The 20,992-nt window shown below is 41.3% G+C and overlaps 1 protein-coding gene across 2 annotated transcripts in view; it reads right to left on the bottom strand.

Moving 5' to 3' along the window:
• Window positions 1–20,992, bottom strand: part of LHFPL6 (LHFPL tetraspan subfamily member 6) — a 138,012-nt gene that overhangs the window by 63,557 nt on the left and 53,463 nt on the right. The window lies entirely within an intron of this gene.

Below are 20,992 nucleotides of genomic sequence, written 5' to 3'. Positions count from 1 at the left end.
GTCAGATGGCAAGTTCTGACCCCAAAGCCTAAAGATTGTAGGGAAGCTCTCCTCACTCCTTTTCACCTGCACCTGCCCATACCTCACTTTTAAAAAAGCCCCCATGGAATCTCCTTAGGCACTGAACAAAGCAAAGCCTACATCATGAGTCCACCAGACAAGGCAGAATAATTGATCACTTTCATTTGCATCACTCCTTTGTCCCATCTCTCCAGGCTGTCATTGCAACAAGCCTATCACCATTAAAAGCCAAAGGGTTAACAATATCACGCATTTCGATCCATATTAGACACCCATATGAAGAGACTTCACAGGAGGTGCAAGGATCAGAGGAGATTAAAAAGACTCCACACTTCCAAATACCAAATGCCTTTGATTTAGGGTTTATGGCAATGTCAGATTTTGGATTAAAGGTGCCTGAGTCCATAAACTCTGCAGAGGAAATATTCTCACTGGCAAACAAAATAGAGCCAATGAAAGAGAGCAAAGAGAGCATGCGTCTACTTCCACAGTGAAAAGATCTTGCTTCCCCCTGTATTTAGGCTTGATACACCATTTCAGTAGTAAGTAACAACCGTAAAATCTCAACTGTAAAATCTCAAAATACTCAGGACAGGAACTTGCATTCTATGTGAGTGAAAACCATATTCAGCTCTCAAACGACTGAGTATGGAATTGTTCCGTAACATTGAATTCACAATGTTGAAAACAAGTTAATCTCACAAACAAAAGACAAGGCTATGGGAGAGCAACTCATCCCTGTGCTGTTACTAATGATAAATGTATGTGCTCTCAGCCTTGGCAATACAGTGCGCTCTCCCCAGATGAGTAATATGCTCAAACAATCAGCCTTGGAGACAGGAAATGGACAATTTATTTCATCATTATTTAATGGTCAGCAAACAACACATTACAATTAAGGCACGTCCCATCTTTCATGCCATGCACAAGGATTTTAATCTCAGGGGCCTACACTGTAAAGCAAGTGGGAAATTTCTGAGGAAGTTCATTAGCAGAAATGACTTTTTACAAATAAATTAAAATGTATGTGCACTGGCTGAGAATACAGCTTGGAACACAAGGAACATCTTAGAACATCTCTTGCAAGGGATTAAGGAACTCCTCTGCTCCTTATTTTTCTCTGGTAGGTTATGAAGATGCAGAATAAAAGATGTCCCCTCCCTTTACAGATCTTGTAGACAGTCAAGAATGGGAACAGGTGAAGAAGCTTTCAAACCTACTGGACAGCAACATGAGATGTTTTACTGCTCGCTCACAGCAGCAGCAAATTGCTTCCCAGGTGCCTAAAAATAATAATTACTCTTTCTGGGGATGCTGCTGAAGGCCATGGATGCATACTCACAAGACAACAGATTATGTCATCCATACAAAGGGTAAAAAAGAGGAGAGAGGCACCAGGTCATGAGACCTCCTGACTACTCACTAACTGCTCTTTTCTACAGAATTTGCAGATTCATCATGTTTAAAATGTTTCCTACAGGCAAAACTTCAGGAAGGTCCAAGGCATCCTTCACATGAGTCTCAGATTGGGGGTTTTGAGTCATCAGCTCTTTCATGGGAAGAGTTAGGAAATAAAGACGTCTTTGGCTTCCACCATGAACAGTAAAAGTATATGGCGAAATGCTAAACTTATTCGTTTGTTATGGGTGAAAAATATCCAGGTTTTGTGAAAGTAGAAAAAACTCAAAACTAGCATTAAAGAAATCCCACAGCAGTTAGTTAATTTTATTTTTTTCTGCCAATGCAAACCAGATACTTTCCTAGATTGACTGTTTTTTGTATTGATATGCATTAAGACAAACTGAATCATTTCCAGAGTTGGTGCAGAACTGGTCCTTCAAAATCACACAGAAATTAAAAAGGTACCTCGGGTTTATGAGGTTTGATTTCCTGTTTGTAAAAAGTTTTCAATTTTAGTCAGATACCAATGCTGCATAACAGCGAAGACTGCCTGCACAAAACAGTTAGTGATATTTACAGCAGGAAAGAACCCAGTAACAAAATTCCTATCTCCTCTAAGGATTTCAGTTTTTCATTAGGACTTCAGTGCTGGGCCACAACTAGTTACAGAGAAGGCAGACCTCATCACTCTAGTGACTGTTTTCATTTAGTTCTTTTGCACAACACTCAACAACACCCACCAAAGAAAAAAAACAAAACAAAACAAAACAAAACTCAGTGTTTGGTATCACTCAGACATTCCTTAGTCCAACACAGTACATGCTTAAATTTCTGATGTCTCCTTCTCTCCAAGCCAGTCAGATGCAATCTGGAAGCTATGTAGTCCTATTAGTCTGGCACAGCACTTGAACTAATTATGTAGAGACACAGCAGTTCTGTGATTTCCAAATACAGCTGGAGAATCTTCAGTTGGCTCGAGGCTGCACGTACTGACCCTTCTGCACGTTGGTAAGATACATCTAAGTGGGAAGTATTGCAACATATGCAAATAGCAGACTAGAATATGAGTTTGAATGGCTCCATATTATGCAGAAACATAAAAGCAAATATCTCACCTGGCAAGGAGTTGGCATTTTTTGGTGAAATACTCATAGGAACAACAGACTGGACCTGTTTTCCAGGAGTCTAAAGAACAGGCCAGCAGTTATACTTAGTCTCGGTGCTATTAAACCAGTAAAGCCTTCTTTATGTTTTTCCTCTAGCCACACACCGATTTTCTCATTTCCTGAAGTCCAGTTGAATTCAAGTTTTTATTACATATGCTGTGCTGCAACCATATGATTTTTATGGAAGACTTTTCACACACACACACACACACACACACACACACACGCTGTAGTTGCTGAACACTGGGAGAGGACTCAGTCCATGTGGATGAGCTCACCTGACACCTGACAAAAACTTTTTGGTGCACAAAAAAAGCTTCTGCACCAAACCACAATGGTTAAAATCAGCCAGATAAATTAGAGCCCAGAAACACATTCTTCTTTTTCTAGAATGTCTACAGACATCTATTTCAGACACAATCATAATGCTGCAAGCATTCAAAGATAGGATAATGAGTCCCGAACCTAATATTTTAGCCTAAGTATTTTTATAACTTACTCACACTGTTTCTAGGGTCATTGGTTTTCAGTTTGACTACATCTCATAAATACATGATACATTCCACCTCCCTAGGATATTAAGTATCCTAAGTATACCTAAGGTAATTTGTAAGTAGGTTTTTGTCATTAGACAGCAACACATGGGTCAGATTATAATAAACCTCTGGTTTGGCAAGAAGGCAAGGAAAAATGGGATTGGGACTTCTGCATATAGATTAGGAAAGTGTATGCTTTCTCAGATCCTTTCTTCACTGTGACTCACTACATCTGCAGCCTCTCTGAGGAGGTTCTGCTTTTAGGAAGTACCTGGCAATCAGCAAGTCACAAAGGTGGTAGGAGGTGAGGCTACAGGTCCTGCTCTCTCCTAGCCACTGAATCAGGATACAGTTCATCCCTAAAGTCTCCATGAAATCTAGGTTACGTACCAGGTGGGTTACCTACCTTCTGGCCTTCCTCATTCAAGAAGGATGTACAACACAGGGGCATCTTAGGATGCAGAGGAATTCCTGTGGCTTTTTGGTGCCATCTGAAAATACCATTTCATACAATTTAGAAAGAGTTTTCAAAGCAATCTTTTCAAAGCTGTCAAAGCTTGGAAAGATTTTGTTTAGAAAGACTGAAATAATTTTCAGAAGCTGTCACCCACAGACTTTAATTTTTCAATCACATATGTCTGTTTGCAACAGCATCTACCATAGTGCTTTCTTAAGAGCTACCAATAAATAATGGATGGCTCACTCATTGCCTTAATTCTCTTTAAATAAGTAAAGAGGCTCTGAGCACACCAAATTACCACATCATTTCTGATGCCCTAATGGAGTCCCCACTTAAATCAGTTTGAGACAGGAAATCAGGAAAAAGTGCAGTGATCAGACGAGTTTTCCAAGCATTACATTAACATCAAAAAACCAAGCCCAGGAGTGAAATTATTTTACCATATTATGAAAGGCTTTTCCTGAGACCTCTGAGGCTATTCTAGTCAATCCTTCACAACTGCTGCATTCTGGGTCTCAAGCAGCACTGACAAGTAGCAGCTTATAGTAACACTCCTCTTGACAAACTTTAGTCATCTGAAAGTTAGCCACTTAATCTAAGCTACTCATCAAGCCTCCCCCTTCAATCAGGGAAGTGAAATAGGTGCCTGGAGTGAACAAAATTCCTCCAGACTATTATAAAGTTTTCTCAACTAGATGATGACTGCAACAGCAAAAACTGCTTATAAAATTTCCATTTCCTACCACCCTAAAGTAATTTTTTCACATTTTTGTGGTCCAGTTTGTCACTTCTTAATCCTACCATTACACTCCCTATTTATGGAACCATGCTTTTAATCCTAATTTAAACAACTGATGTGATAAGTGCAAAAAGAGCCTTTTTGTGGAGCAGTCCCTAATCAAGGTACAATTGCACAGCTGATGTTGGAAAGCACGTCTTGAAATTATTTAGCCCAAATGCTCTGCTGAATAAGGGCCAGCTAGATCAAGCTGTCCAGGACAGTGTTCAATCAGGTATTGAATATCTGTCTACAGTCTTGCGCAACCTGCTTCAGAGCATGACATAACCTTAAGTCTCATCCAGTGACTACAGGATCTGAATCCATGGGTCATCCTGTATCCATGGAAACACACACTACTACCAAGTGGTCTGGCCCAACCTCCTCCATGCTCTCTTCTGTCACCGCCAGTACTATCATTCTGGTGGGTGCAACAACAACAAAATCAAGGTGATAGTGTATCTAAAGAAATTATTGTGCTTGGTAGTACCCACATTCCGTTTGATAGTTTCCCTGGCAAGTTCATCATGCAAGCACAGGAGATTTGTGCTGACAGAGAGAGAGGATGGAAACACGTGGCTGGACACGTATGGCAGAACCAGGAGGAAGGTGATCCAGACCTTCACCTTTCAGTGTCAATCAGCCACCAAATCAGCTCAGCAGGCTGATTTAAACCATATCCTTAATTTCCACAAGAATCTCTTGTGAGGTTAAAAGTGAAAAAAAAATCCATTCCATTTCCCTCTTCCAGCATGGTCCCAGCAACAGCTGTACCAACACATCCAAAGGGATGGGAATTACAAATTCAGGAGCAGAACCTGTTTAAACCAGGTCTGTCACTGAAGTCAGCATCTTGGCAAATGAAACCTCTAAACACACCTCTTTAGGATGAAATTAATTGCCCTTTGGAGGTTCTTTTTTCTCCCTACAGTGACAAAAGACATAGCCTGGGTAACTAACTCTGCTTAGGCAGCTAGCATGTAGACAGTCAAAGGCAGCTGAGATAAATCCCCCTCCTACAGCTGAGGGAACTAAGAAAGCTTGGACTGCAGATACTCTTGCATTTCACACTTTTCACAATGAGAGCTGAAATACCCTGTCCCTTAGCAACCACCAGAGGCCATTTATTTAAACTTCCAAAAGCTTTTGACCAAGTCCCTCTCTGGAGACGTATAAAAAATGAGTAGTCATGGGATGAGAGGTAACATTTCCTCATGCATTGGAAAGCGGCTACGTGACTGAGATCAAAGCTAGTCAGCTTGCTTTTACTGTAGCAAAAGATTAACAGCAGGATGCCCACAAATACCAAGCTAGAGATGTTGGTTATTGAATTTATTAATGACATAGAGGCAAGAGCAACAGCTAGCACTGAAGAAATTATTTATGCTAACTTTTCAGCAACATCCAAGGTGTGGGAAGAAAAAGCATGAGGTATTTTGTATGACACACATGTTCCTAACTGATTAAGTTTTGAAAGTGATCTTCCCTTCAGCACCAGTGTGGAGCATCCAGAAGTATCTTTAGATGCACTGACCATTATGGTGAGAGGATATTAGATGAAATTCACTTACAGCATCAGAACAGACAGTTCTTTGCTCCTGGGTAATGTTGAAGCGGGCTACTAGACAAAGACATAAGGCTTTGACATGGAGAAGACAACAAGAAACACCCCACAGACTCTCATTCTAGTATTTATTGCTTAATGAAATACCATTAAATTAAACAACATTGTGAAGTCTCCTGTGAAATCCAAATTGCTGCACCTTCTGCTGCTTTGCCATCTAATCTAAGTGATTGTCATCCAAGTTTCCCACTAAAGTCAGCAACTTATTTCCCTTTTAGCGTCTCATAAGGTTAATCTGCTTGAATTAAGTGTGGCTTGTGGTGGTGTTCATTGGCTGGGCTTCTTTTTAGGCTCCTAATATACCTGGGACCCCAGTAATACCATTCTGACAGACAAAATAGCCCATCACAAAGAAAAATTCACATCCAATTCCTGAAGCTGCAGAACCATCACAACATAGCAAAGCCAGTCTATTGCTGAAGAAAGGCAAAGTAATAACAGAGGATGTTTCCCTACTACTTCACGTGGTTGGACACCTCTAAAACATTATTTTCAGACACAAAGACAAAAGCTGCAGAGTTACCCATAGGGTATAATTAATCCTACATCATATTAAACCACAGGAAGTAACAAAGTTGTCCCAGAACCCAGAACAAAAAATTGCCAGGCTTTTTAAAATGCAGTCTGCAGGTGGGTACATGAAACTTTTGCACTAAAATGATGGGGCTTTGCCATCTGAAATGCATAAGCCTATTCAAAATCTAACTACCTGCTGTAAATTGAAGCACCATAAAAATAAAATTGAACAATTACCTTTTGTGGGCAGTGTAGATTGAGCTATGTATCAAATTTAACACGACTCCAAAGCAGTAAAATTCCACCAGACACAGCTGAAAAGTTGCAGTCAACACCTGGTTTAAACTTTGGACTGAGGGTACAGAGGGGGTTCAGGAGACAAAATTATCAGCGGAATCATGGCAGTGGCAGGGGGCACAGAAAGCCATTGTGTCACCACATCTATTCAAGAGCTTAAAAGAACCGGAGGAGTTCAAAGTGAGAAAGAAAAAATAACACAACAGAGCAGCCACAAATGATGAGGTACAATCCTGCTGCCAGATACATACACAAGATTCCTACAGATTTCAGTGTTCTGGATGAAGGGAAATGAAAGTGTTCATGCTTACAATAGCTCGTCTTTCTTTCACTCCTTCCTTTGATATCTCTCCTTAAGCAAAACTGGGACTGGACAAAATCATTCTTCTCAGGTACAATGGCAGGACTTTAGAGAGAGTTCTCTATTGTTAGAAAGCTCTCCACTAATTCAGAAGGTGCCTCCGTTTGCTCTTTATCTTGTTTTTTAAATGATGCTAACAATCCTGCTCAGGCAGAGACAATTGTGGCTGGGAGTTCAGGGGGGTTGAATTTCTGGTTTTGGGCTCTGTAAGGATTCTCTGTGGGATCTCACCTGTCTGAGTGAGAGTGTTTTGTCACTGCAGGGGCACAAATCTTCCAAGGCAATGATGTTAGATGCAATCTTACCCCATCTTGCAACAGAGAGAGATGTTTAATGCATATGTAACAGATGGGCATGCATATCCCTGAGCTCTACTACGTGGAGTATGGTCTGAGCAGACTAGTCTGCTCTGATCTGGAAGCCCTTACAGCCAGTCAGTGAAGCACTGTGCTTAAGCTCAGTCCCGCTGCAGGCCTTTGGGTCAGTACACTATGAAAGAAGGCATGTTAAACTCAAACACAGAGCAGTTTTACAGGTCCTGAACCCATTATGTTATTCTGTGTCTGGCCAAACCAGAGAGAAGGCACAAGACCTCACCTTAGCCTGCTCTCACCTGCATGAAAATGTTCTTCCTTGAAATCCAATGGAGCAATTAGTCCAAGGAAGGCTTATTCATGGGAGGAAAGCTTGGCAGCAACAGGCCTAGTAAAGCTGAGCTGGAAGCATCTGTTTACATGCCACTGTGGAATAATTCCCACCTTGACAGTCTGCCTCCAGCTGGGAAAGCCCCTGATGCCCAAAGGACTTTGTCTAAGACGACCACCACAAAATAAACACAAACTACCACCCATAGTCAGCTGCAGGCAATGACAGCTTCAGCCCACATATACACAAATATTTCCATGCCAAAGTATGCAGTACTTTTTAGTACTTTAAAAGGGTTTTTTAAATATCTCCTGGCCAAAGATGATCCAAGAGGGGAGAAATAAAACTCTGTGTGTGTGTGTGTGTATATGTGTGTGTGTGTGTGTGTTAACACTAACACTTACTATCACTTACATCCCTCACAGCACTTACAATTCCTATTCCTCCCCAAGCTTTTGACTGCTCAGAACTATGACCTGGAAACATATTTGCCCATGCTCAAAAATTCCTGGGATTTCAAAATTGCTTTCCTCCTTTTGAACTATCTCAGTATTGACTCAAGAAAAATCATGAAATGCCAACACCAAATCTACAGCAGGCAGCAGACAGGTCAGTTAGAGCTTCTCTCTTGTTTAGAAGGTTGCAACTGATATCCCAAATGTCAAGTGGCTAAGATGAAAGACCTGAGCCAAAGCTTCTCACATCTGATTCTGATCAAACGAATTTGTTTCCTCAGAAAGCCCCCAGCCACCATTGCTTGTCATATTGGAGGGAGGAAAATGTTTTTACATCTGTTTTATGAACAAATTAGCTAAAATGCAAGATAAAAGGTTGAACTTCTCTAGGGTCATCTTGAAGATAATGGTAAGGTGTTTTCTCAGCTAGAAAGATGTTAAATGTGACTTTGTGACCATTTTAGAGACAATTGCTGCTGGTGAGCACTTCAACAGTGACCTCCATCTGACCTGCCATCAAGCACAGTTTCACCAGGTCTCCATGAGTGCAGAAGCTCTGCTCCAGGCCATTTTAGCAAGCCCAGATCAGGGAATTTATGTTGTAAGATGACCAATGAAACTGTGCCATCAATGAAGGGCTGCACCCTGAGGCTGGGGTTAGACAGCTTGCAGCAATTGTCTTTTAAGCCAAAGGGCAGTTCCTCTCCTCTACCTCCACTGATTTGTGTGCTATGCAGAGGGCAAATGCAGGGAATCCTATGACCTTTATTTTTTCCTCCTTCCCTGTTTTTGGGTTTGTTTTGGTTTTGTTTTAATCCAGGCCAGCTCCCTGGCTCAGTTGGCTATGTAGTTTCTCAAATACCAGCACAAGGCTGGGGCCACCAAGAGATGAACATGGGGACTCCCTGAATCCAGTGAAAAAGACTCATGTGAAACAGTTTTGGCTGGAGAGCACTTAGCCCAAAAAGGGCATGTTCAAACCTGTAAGAAAAACTTTCTGTGGCCTGTATTTTCAAATGTATTTGAGGCACTTTGAGATTTGAGATTGATTATTTCTGAATAGCAGAGTAGAATCTACAATAGAGCAGGCTCTCACATCATGTTTAGCTTTGGGGAGTTTTTGCTAGCATTCTTTCCCAAAAGCTATTAAATCTAGTAAATGGTAGTACTGTCTATAACCTGCCCCTCAAATAATAGGGTACTTAATAAAGATTGTCTGAGGTGCTGTCTTGCTTGTTATGTGTTTAGACAGCAATTCAGAGACCTACAAGAAATATATTCCAGTGATTGCACCCTATCACAGTTCCCTTTGAAGATACTTTAAAAAGAATTAGTAGGTTTCAATACTATCATGGCTATTTAAGATTGTGTTTAAATGCCTCAAGGTCAGGTCTGACCTTTCTCTCCCACATAGGAATGTAAGAGCTCAGTCACACCCCAGTGAGAGAATGCACATTTTTTCCCCTACTAAAAAATCCATAATGCCATTAAAAATGAATACGTTGTTGTTAGATAAATGTATGATGCTAAGATTAAATCTGTTTGAATTTCCTGCCCTCTGTCAATTATTAATATTGCCCATAACAGAGAGATTAATACCTACACAGTGGGGTATAAACATCCAGAAAACAATATAAGCTTTTCCTTTTGAATGAGAATTATTTGCTCAGGTTTCACACCTAACAGGAAGCAATTCTGAAATCAGGAGCCTAGTTTTGTACCTGTCAGCACATGAATGAGCAGAATGAGCTGCTGCTCAAATCTGGTCACAGGGAACTGGCAAGGGCACAGTCCACAGTGGATAAACCCATGTATTTGCATCCACAGAGTCAATATGGGAGGGGAAATGTGTATCTGAGGACAAGAGCTGGAAGCAGAAGCTAAACAATTAACATTGCTTTCATGCCCCTCTGTAATTAACACAGATCAAAGAGGACCTGAAAGCATCGATTTCACCAGAAACAGGAGGCAGCAGAGTAAGCACCAGCACTAACAACTCCACAGCTGACACAAAAGCACCTACTGCAGCCACAGGCACAGGGCTGAAACACCAACACGAAGAAGCAAGAAAAAAAAAATTTGAAATGAAAGAATAGAATTTTAACACTCTGAAGTCTGTCAACATAAGGACAGTGTATGAGAAAAGCTGTTGTTTTACAGAGCCAGCAAATTATGTTTGCGCTAATACAGCTTGTATTTGTTATTCAAGGATGTGATGAGGGAGAAAAGCAACAAGAAGCACTCTTGTGCTTCTATTCTTCTATTGCTGTCTTTCTATTGGTAAAGACATTAAATGCAAAAGGTATATATTAATATATGAGAGAAGAGGGAGAAATGGAAATGTGTCATAGTTCTTTTAATTTTGTGTTTACAAATTGATTTTCCTTGCATGCATCAGTTGCACTGGTAGCAGCATTTTCTTTCTGTAAAGAGCATTACATTTAAATCCAGCAGTGATGAGTTCTGTGCTTGGCACCACCAGGTGAATGTGTTTTGACTTTCCATCTCTTTGGCTGTGAGAAACCAACAAATACATAGTGCTTTGCAATTAAGAAGCATAAAGCTCAGATATTACCTGGAAAAAAAGCAGGAGACATTGCTTGGAACACCAGTAAAATGTGAGAAAGAATAATTCAAAACCATGAAGGTGACACACAACAACCACAGCTCTTCAAAGCTGAGAATAAGCACTTGTCCACTGCATTATTCCATTTTTTGTGGAATTCCATTCCACAATTGTGCTTGTTTGGAAAGTGATGCCTGTGTGAGCTACATCAGAGGTGATGTTAAGGCTAATAAAAGTGCCACAAGTACAAATCAGCAAATAAGTATAGCCTGTGTGAAATACAGAAGAGGAGGGAACTAGAAAGCAGGAAAAAATTCCAGCAGGAGATAAAAAACAATGAAACAGAAAGTGTTTTTGCCTGTGTCTTGTGTTCTGTTGATAGTACTGCTTGGTGTCACTTTATTTTTCTGCCCTTTTGATCTGCCAGGTGAAATGCTCATCTGCTCCATTATATTTTTACACTGACTCCACAAAAAATCATAACATATTGGGTTGGAAGGTATCAAAGATGCAATGACCAGACCTTGTTCTGAGGCAGGATCAAAAATATTTTATAATTTGTGCTAATTCCAGGAAACTTTGGATTGGCAAGTAACTTCTAGAATGAACTTTGATTTCATCCTTTCAAGTATAGTGGGTCCAATATGTGCTTTTACTCAAGTACAAATAATCATAACAGATGTCAATCCTTACTGGGATCATTCCATTTGAAAGATTGTTATGATGGTCTATTATTATGAAGATGCATTAACTGCTGTATACTTTGTGCTGATGAAGCAGTGGTTCTTGTTAGTTTGTACTGTTTCCTGAAGATCAGCCCTTTGCTGTGCACACCAGGAGACTAATAATGGAGTTTATGTTTGCTGAATAATATGTTGTTTGGCACATCCATGGACTTCCACATACAATAAATTAACATCATAGCAGAAAGTGATAAATTGGTCAGATTAATCCTGTGCTTTGCTTGAGCATCTTGCCACAGATAATATTAATAAACAAGATAAGAAATAAAAATATGTTTACAGCCTTTAAAATAATTCCCATTCATCTGGCTTTACAAAGGACTGTGATCAGTTACAAACTAAATCTTTTTTATTTAGATGCCAATAGCAGTTTACTTTTGATCAGTCTGCCTACAGATAAATTCAGACCCACTGAGAGGCTTTAGCTGTAAAACTTCTGAAATTTCCATTGAATGCTGCTACTGAATGTTTGCATGTATCTGATCAAAAATTACCATGAATTACCATTTCTGATAAGTGTTTATTAAAAGCTGGAGCATGGCAAATTGCTAAGTGTACTAGCTTACAGCAGTTCAAGCAGAATATAGCTTCTTGTTATGGTGATACAGTCACAGCTATTCCAGATGAAGAGATCTTCATAATCAGAGAACTTCAGAGAACAACCAGCTGTGTCACATAACCTCTGCACTCATATCTGCTGCCTGGGCCAAAGACAAATGTGCAGCATCCAGCAAGTGCCTGCCTGCACCAATAGCTGTCACTTGAACTATCAAGTGCTCATCCTTTATTTTTCCCATTAAACTGTGCTTCTCTTTTACTTAGAACAATGCTGCCTGCTTTTACGAAAAGCTTGAAAAAGGCTTCATCAGATAAAGCAGAGTGAAGTGCAGCTGGCTCGTTCTTGTCTCTTGTGAAGGCAAGCAAAAGAAGCAATTTTAAGGCTGCAGCAAAGAGTCACTTTAACCTGACATAAATCCAGGCTGCTTTAGAAGAGATATTCTGGAACTCGCCCTGGCTCTTCTTTCCAGCTGTGTCAAGCTTCTGGCTCTAGAATTCATTGCTGCATGGTGGGGCTCATCTCATCAAGTCAGATAATATTCTTCTTTTTCTTTGCATTTTTGTTGCTGTTGTTTTTGTTGTTTTTCCGTCCAAGTTAACTTCCAGCTGCATGATGTACCTAGGATGCCTAGCAATGCAAGTCTATGAAAGCTTATGCTGCCCAACAGAGGTGCCAAGAATGAGCCCGCTGAGGCAAAGAAGGTGGGCCCCCGACTCTTGGAGGTAGCAGTGATATGTCTGGGATGAGAGATCCTTTATAATCACAGTTTCATGTTCAAAAGGCAAAATCCTGTCATGAATGCAACATTCTCAGTGATGTAGTTTCCCAATTTTAAAAAAGCAAACTACTGTCTTAAACTAAAACATCTATCTTTAGGTAAACTTGTGTATGATGTGATGACCTATGGTAAGAGAAGACTAAACTCAGTGACACAGGAGTTTCATTTCAGTCTTACAATTTTATTATTGCCACTTAATGCAATGCTAACTAATTACTAATTACTAACTTCAGGATCGGTGTTCAATTCTAGTAATGACCATAACAGCCTCCTGAAGATGAAATACAATTGCAATCCATTAAAGACAGAGGCGTAGGAATTGAACTGAAGCCTGAGCCACTGGTTGTTCCCACTGCTCTATTTTTCACAGCTCCAAAAATAAGGTTTCTCAAAAAATACCACAGGACCTACTCTATGGGTCCTAAGTATCACCAGTGCAACCACACAACATCATTTAGCTTGGGGTCCAGGGATTTAGCAGACTCAGGAATTTAGAGACAAAAGATCCCCACCTGAAGAAACTACAATCTTGGGTCCCCATTATCCAAAGTCATGCCAATGGGTGCACAGAGTCTCTCTGAAGTCCTGGGAGCCCTATGGGATTTCTATAAAGTTTGGTTTGGACCGAAAATGGAATTAGGAATTCAGGGAAGGCCAAGGAAATAAATGTCCTATAAATCTGTGGGCATCAACTGGCTTGATCCCAATGAAGATATAAAGGAAAAAAGGAAATAAGAAGTATGGGAAAGAACATATGTGGAAAAACTGCCTAAAGCAAAAAAAGAAGAGTTAGCAAGAAAGGGTGTAGGATACAAGAATGAAAAAAAGAAAATGCTTAGGGGTAATATAAAGAGGTATTTGGGCCAAAATGTTTGTCAAGCACTCTAAGGAGAAGCAAGACTTGACAGTAGTTTGTAAGAGCATAATGCAGCAATGTGACAGGATGGGTCTGAGAGCAGCAATAAGATCCCAAAGAGGGTGAGCATCTGTCAGAGTCAGTCTCTGTCCAATTTCATGCTCCAGAGAGAGTGGGGAAGCTCAGGCCACCTAATTTTCCACCCAACTACATCAGGCTGACACCCTGAGGCATGAAACTTTCCATGTTGTTGGTATTTATTCCTTGAGCTTGTCACCCCATAATGAACAAGGACCACAGCTAGTCATCTGCTTATTTGAGAGGGCGCTGGGATCCTGACAGCCTGCTAAGCAAGCAGCAAAGCTAGGGAGGAGTGGAAAAGGTGTGGAAGGAAATGTGAGAGATCTCACAGTTAATATGGAGTGGAGGCAGTGATGTAGTTACAGCCCTACTTTTATTTTCACTTGATGGCACAAAAAGGAAGGTGAGGAGAATCTTTTAAATGAAACATGACATTCCCTTATTAAAGTCTGATTTAGACTTCAGCAGTCTTTCTGCTTTGTACGTGTTTCAGTGCTCCCACACCATGGGCAGCCAAACAGAAGAGATTTAATAAAAAACATTTCAATGGTAATTTCCTGAACAATGAGGGTTTGTTTTCAGAGCAAACAGTCCTTTTGGTGTTGTTATCAAAGATGACAGGGCTAGCCATGTTGTAAATATGAAAAGGAGAGACACGGTCTCATTTATAGACTTAAAAGTCTTGCTAGGAATCTTTGTTTCCTGAGCAAACAATCTCTTGTGGGGACTGCATGGAAAAAAAATCTCATTATCCAGTTTTGTGGGGGCTGCCATCGCTGGAAACAATTGCCTTACTGCCAGTTTGTCAAAAGCATCATTGTCCAGCAGTGGGCTGCTGTGGCCCCACCAAGGTCCCAGCATCCATTGTTGCAGTTTGATGCAAGCAGCTTCCACTCACATCAAAAGTGGAGCAGAGTCAGCATTCTCTGCCACGTGTTGGGGTGACCATAGGTAACAAATCTGCTTCATTCCTGGCCTGTGATCCTTGGAGTCACAGGCTTTGCTTGGGTCCAGAGACAGAAGTAAGTAACCCCTTCCAATCATTTACAGTAATCTCTCTTACACACTATGAAGGACATCCCAAGCAGAGTATTTACATTAAATACATACAGCAGGTGGCATTACATTTGAAGAAAAACTAGAAAATAACTGAATAATCCTCAGAAACATTATTAATGCTTCGAGAAAAGGAAGAGTGGGTTTCTCTATCTCATCAGCCTGCCACTGCAGCCACAGTTTGCCATAATAGGATTCAAAGCTCCTCCTGAGATTGTATCTGCCCTCAAGGATAAATAAAGTCAGAGATGGAACTTTCTGACACAACTTTGTCACTGCGTTATTAATTCTGCCAGGCAGTGACCGGAGAATGGGCGACACCAGCAGCATAGCAATTTTAAGGAAACATTTCCTATAATGAAAGTAGCAGCAGTGGTGGCCAACAATTACAGAAATAATGTTGGGAGGCTTTTCCTCACTTTTCTATGGAGCCCACCTTTCTGCAATACACAGTGGGAGACCACTTTGTCATTGCTGAGTTCAATGGAAAGTGCACAGTTGCCACGTAATTCACTATTATATGCATTTAAGGGCCTGACCCAAAGCCAGCTGACACTAATAGCACAGCTGCTATTAAAACTAGGAAGGACTGTGGTTTGGGCTCTCGCAGAGAAGTGTTCCCAAGCATAAAGCTTTACAGAAGATTATCAACTAATGAACAACAGCACTGGAGGGGATGCTGTTTGGAAGGTAACATTAAGTTTTCAGAATTACTCACTTTAAAAACTGTGGTTCAGGTTTGCAAGTCAGTGTCTACCTAAGGAGAGCTATGAGCATTCATTAATCCTTCTAATCCCTTCCAATTTACATGTGTTTATAAGGATGCTATTCTGGTCTTGCCTCAGAATGATTTTTGGACCAACTCCCTAAACTGCAATGTGGTAAGCACATTGCTTAAAAAAAAAACCTCTCAGAGGTCATGAGTTTATGCTTAGGTATTTTTAAATACTGAAGTAAAAAAAGCCTGATGTTTGCCAGACTTGGAACATAGCTCAGGGTTTATAATGGTTACCTGGGGTGTAGATTAAATAACAAGGTTCCGTAGCTCCCAAGCCACTTCTCCCACTCTAGCCAGCTCTGCACATGTTCTTCTCTCCATGGCAATGCCCTGGGGTGCATCAGAATATCATGGTCCTCAGGGAACAAAATAAGGTACCTGAATGCCATGAGCAGGTGCAGAAGTAAACACAAGCTGCAGCTGGGACCAGCTTTTCCTTCTGGCTGATGGGCAGGTAGAGATGAGAAGGCAGGACAGTACTGTTGTGGAAGCGACTCTGCCAGTGCCCCTGGCTCCTGCTAAGAAGAGCTTTATCTTTCAAACTAGTGGCTCTTGCAGATATGTAATTCTCTTCACAACTGCATGACAAGGTGTATGCTACAAAAGGCAAAAGCTAATTCATCCCAGCATCATCCAAAAGCTGATAAAAGCTCCTTCACTACTGAGCCCCCTTGCTTCTTAGTCGAGGAAGAAGTAAGTCCCTTCATCCAGTGGGATTAGACCACAATGCCTTCCAACAACGCTGCTGGAACAATCAAGCCCTTTTCAGAGCAGTGCTTTGAGAATCAGGAAAGTAAAGAATTCAGTATGTTGAGATATGGTAGCTTTTGTACTGGCACCCTGATAAGAAAATGATTTAATACAGATATGCAGTTGCATCCTTTGAATTCCTATACACTCTTCTGGCAGCTCATGTCACACAGGCCAGCTCAAAGCCCAAATGCAATAAAGACATTGAATGGTTCTTACCTGATGTCTATCTGGGTCTTGTCCATGTGTTTGGAATTTTTTGTGCTGGCTTGCATGCTGAATTACTTGCAGTGAGGAACCCTTTCTGAATGCCCAGAATATCAACATTTAGCATGGTTGCTATTGAAAGAAACCAAAGATCTCCCAGAAGGTTTTTTTACTAATGCATACATCATCAGTGCATAGAAGGGTCACGAAAAGGGTTTCCTTTTGTGACCTTTTTCACAAAACCCTCCGGGCAAAGCGGTTTGCAAAGGGTTGTGCAGGGGACTTTGCAGAGAAGTTTGCAAAGACACCGATGACAGAGCTGCAGACACGAGATCTACTGCAACCTCTCCTGCAGGTTCAGGTGTCCAGCAGCCCCACAAGCTGTGTCCCCCCTGAATTGCTGCACCCTCTTTTTTTAGAGACCAGGCTGTTTTGCTTTCCTGGAGACACAGGGGAAGGATCTATATGCCCTGCACTGAATGATTTAATGTAATCTGGGAACAAAGCAGCTATTAATCACTTCTATTGATATACAGTAGCTTTATTAATAGAAAAACTGCCAGCAGTGTCAATTACTCATACACGTATGCATGCATATTCTATACAAAGAATGGAAAACAGACTTCCACCTTCTACTGGAATTGTAATTGGTACAATAACTTCTGAAATGTGGGATCAGGTTTTAATAATGTTAAAATACTGTTTTGTATCACTCTCATGCCCTAATTTATCTCTGCCAAACAGCAAGGCAGCCCCAGGGCCATCTGAATGCTGTGATTAACTAGCTTGCTGACTATCTGTGTATTAACATCAGATCCATGATCACTTCCCAGTGCCATGCTACATACAGAAGAGGATAAAAAATGAGTTGATCATAGGTTATTAAGGGCAGCTGGCATATCTGATGGCAAGAGCAGGCTCTTTCCCCACATCTCCCTTGCACAGAAATTGGAACATGTGGTGTGATTCAGCAGTTTAAACTCTTTTCCTCCTCCAGCTGTGAATGGTTACCATGCTCCAGGGCTCTCCCCCAGACTCCTGCACTACCTGGAAGGGTAAGTGGGCTGGAGAGGGCAGCAGGGGTATATCTGGGTCCCAGTGAGTAGCTCTCCTGCCTCAGAAAGCCCTCTGTATGCTGGGTGCTTTCCCCTCCTTTGCCATGCTGAGGAACCAGTGCTGCCAAGGAATGCTGGAGGGATGGCAAGAGAACAGGTTCCACTGGTGCCAGTGACATCACACCATATGGCAGCTTGTGATGTCAGAGGGCTGGATTCGGTGATCCAGGTGTCCCTTGCCCTTCACATAATGGTATTTAGGTATGGAAGATGTTCAAGAGCAAAGACATCTCCATGAATGCTGAATGCTGTCACTGACTGAGAAGCCTGTCTCACCTGACAAACATTTGATTTGAAAACACATAAATAAACCCAAGTTGCTCCACAATGCAGAGGTTGATGAACCAATTACAAGTTTTTCTTTGTTCACCGTAGGTATTTTTCCATTAAAGTCAAACCAAGTTTTCCCTCTGTTAACTTACATGCCCCAAAAGCCCAAATTCTGTGGAGGCTTAATTACAGTTTCACACTGCCAACCCTCTTTGGTGCATCTACTTGTAAGTGGAACTTAACATATGTTATCAGCAAACTTAAGGCCCTGCAGCAACAACTACAACAACAACTAGGCCCCTGCACAGCTATCCTGCACATCTAGGAGCCTCCAGGAAAGGAACACAAAACATTTCAGCCAGCTTTCATACCATCCAAATGATGTAATTTATTTACAAGCCACCTTGCATTCCTGTGCTCCTGCCACAGATACCAGGCTGCAGACACAGGGGTACCAGCCCAGCAACAACGTGCTTGCTGCAAGGACCCCTCACCAGCACGAGGGCACGCATCCCTTGGCTGTACGTCTGCCATGTTATGAGCCATGTGACTCATAAATATTTCTCACCTTTGGATAAAACAAAGGAGAAAGCTACAGCATGTTGAGACAGAGTTTTTCTACAGACAACCCTGCCTTCTCAGCACAGAAAGGCAGCTCAGCTGCTCTTTCACAGCCTGAAGCATCCATAACACCTCTACACCCACCAGGACCAGAGAGCTCATCAAAGCTGACACATTAGGGTCCTCTTGGCAAAGTCATCTTACCTCCTTAAAACTTAGTAAACCAAGCCACAAAATGAGCTGAAAGAAGGTCCTTTATAAATACATATATGATTTTGAAATTAATCCAAGCAAGCTTTCTTGTGTAACTTCATTTTTTTTTCACACAAGACACAGAAAAACATATCTGTTTGGAAAAATCCCTAGACTAAACAGAGGACACCTTTTTGAGCTATCCACACATTAGAAGAGACTTGGAAAATCAGTTTGGTGCTAGATCACACTTAATTTTTGTTATCAAGTCAAAGACAAGAAAAATTTGATGGTTATCACAGAACGTTAAGAATTTGGACTTTAAAGATCATCTGATCCTGAGCCCTACCATCCTGAGCAGGGACACCTCTCATTACATCAGGTTGCACAGATAATCAATTTAAAAGTTCCTTTAGAGTAGGTGAAGGTGGATCCTGATCAGCTGGAGCACTAATCTTATCCCACCTGACCATACTGACATCCTAATATGATTTTTGACTAACGTTGTTTAAATGAATACAGCATCCATTATGGAGATACGAAAGCAGTATGACTCAAGGGAAGGGAGTAATTCTGAAGTCTCAACATGCAGTAAGAAGTAGTATTCTTCTCCCCTCTAGAAAGTTAATTTCAGATATCCTACAGTGAGGTTAACAGGATTAGTTTTTCAGTTGCCACTGACTTTGCAAGCATAACACCAGATGAAGACTGGAGAGAGAGGGGAGGGGGGAAACTGTCTATTCAAAATGCTGGTTAATTGCAAAGTATTTGTATTGTTTAAGATGTGACTTGCTGAGAAAAATGTATCAAAGCAGAGAAGATACCTCAAAATAGCAAAATTTAGCTGAATAAATCTCAAGGGATGACAGAGGATCCATTGCTTAGAACTCATATAGAGGGATTTCTTGTCCTGCTCATATCTTGCATTAAGCAGCCTTTTCTTTCTTTCTTTTTTTTTTTTTTCCAAGACCAGCCAGAAACTACTCACACAGATCAGGAGTTGGGATTTAAAGCTAACTGTTGGTGCAGATATAATACCCATTAAAATCAGTTTGGATGGGAGGTGGCTGCTTGCCTGCCCTTGGAGGTGGACTACATTATCCATGTAAATACTATTCTGGAGGCAGATGAACTTCCAAGAGATCAGAAGCAGTTGCTTTAAAATATGAATATGTCACGTAGTTTCATATTCTGATGCGAGGGCTGATCCCCTCCTTTGAATTCCCTGCCCTAGGCTAGGGTGAGGTACCAGTCTCATGCAAACCTGCTTCAGAGACCAAGGCAAAGAGAAGGTGAGACGTTTTCCCTAGGGAATTGCCTATACCAAAGAAGCTCACAAATAAATGCTAACTAGGAAATTCCCACCAGCCTGAGTAACACTTCCAATTGCCTGAATCAGCTCAATTTCTCCACGCAAAGTTACAGTTCCACCTACTCATTAGCAATCAGCAGAAATCAATACCCTGCATTGGCAGCTGACATCCTCCATCTAAAGGATGAACTGTCATCACTGTGGTGGCTCAGTGGTATGAGGTGAGTGCAAAAAAGAAGCTGAAGGCTGAAGAAAAAATTGTTCATCTACAATTGATGCCAAAAAGCCTCTTTTAAAATAAAGACAAGGGCAGCTCTGAGCTCAGGCTTGCTGCAGAAGGCCATTTGCTGTCGGTCCCCCACCTACTTACCCCGCCATGTCTGGGTAAGAATCTATCTGAAAGCCATCTTGTCCTCAGGAGGAAACAATACAGAAAAATGCAGCAGTGGAGAGCAATTTCTGGCACGGTAGTTTATCACTGCAGCTGGTTTTCACCCCAACAGCTTCACTCTGTTCCTGCAGGGCAGTAAACCCCATGTCCCCTCGTATCTGGGGGACTATCTGTACATCATTCTGGTGGCTTCTGCATATTCTGTAACAATGTGGTGGTCCTTCTTCTCCTAAACCTCTCTACCAGAGAACACCTGGGGAGGACAGTTTGTCACCATCACTTTAGGCTTCCAGTAATCAGAGCCCAAATGACAATTCAGAGAAAGAGCATTCAAATCTACTCCCGGAGACACAAAATGAGCCACCTGGTGCAATTAATAAAAAATGATGGAACAAGCCTAGGCCATTTGGTTCATCAGAGTTCACTTAGCTTTTCTATTTAATGCTCTATTTCCTCCAAGAAGGCAGCTAATGATTTACCGAGTAACGCCAGTGTTTCTACCTTGATGCCTTTAGCT

This window comes from Pseudopodoces humilis, chromosome 2 (genome assembly GCF_049639895.1).
Source record: "Pseudopodoces humilis isolate 2021_Gansu_Grassland_sample_001 chromosome 2, ASM4963989v1, whole genome shotgun sequence".
Taxonomy (NCBI): Eukaryota; Metazoa; Chordata; class Aves; order Passeriformes; family Paridae; genus Pseudopodoces; species Pseudopodoces humilis.
The sequence above is the reverse complement of the archived record's forward strand: the minus strand, read 5'-3'. Positions and strand labels throughout refer to the sequence as shown.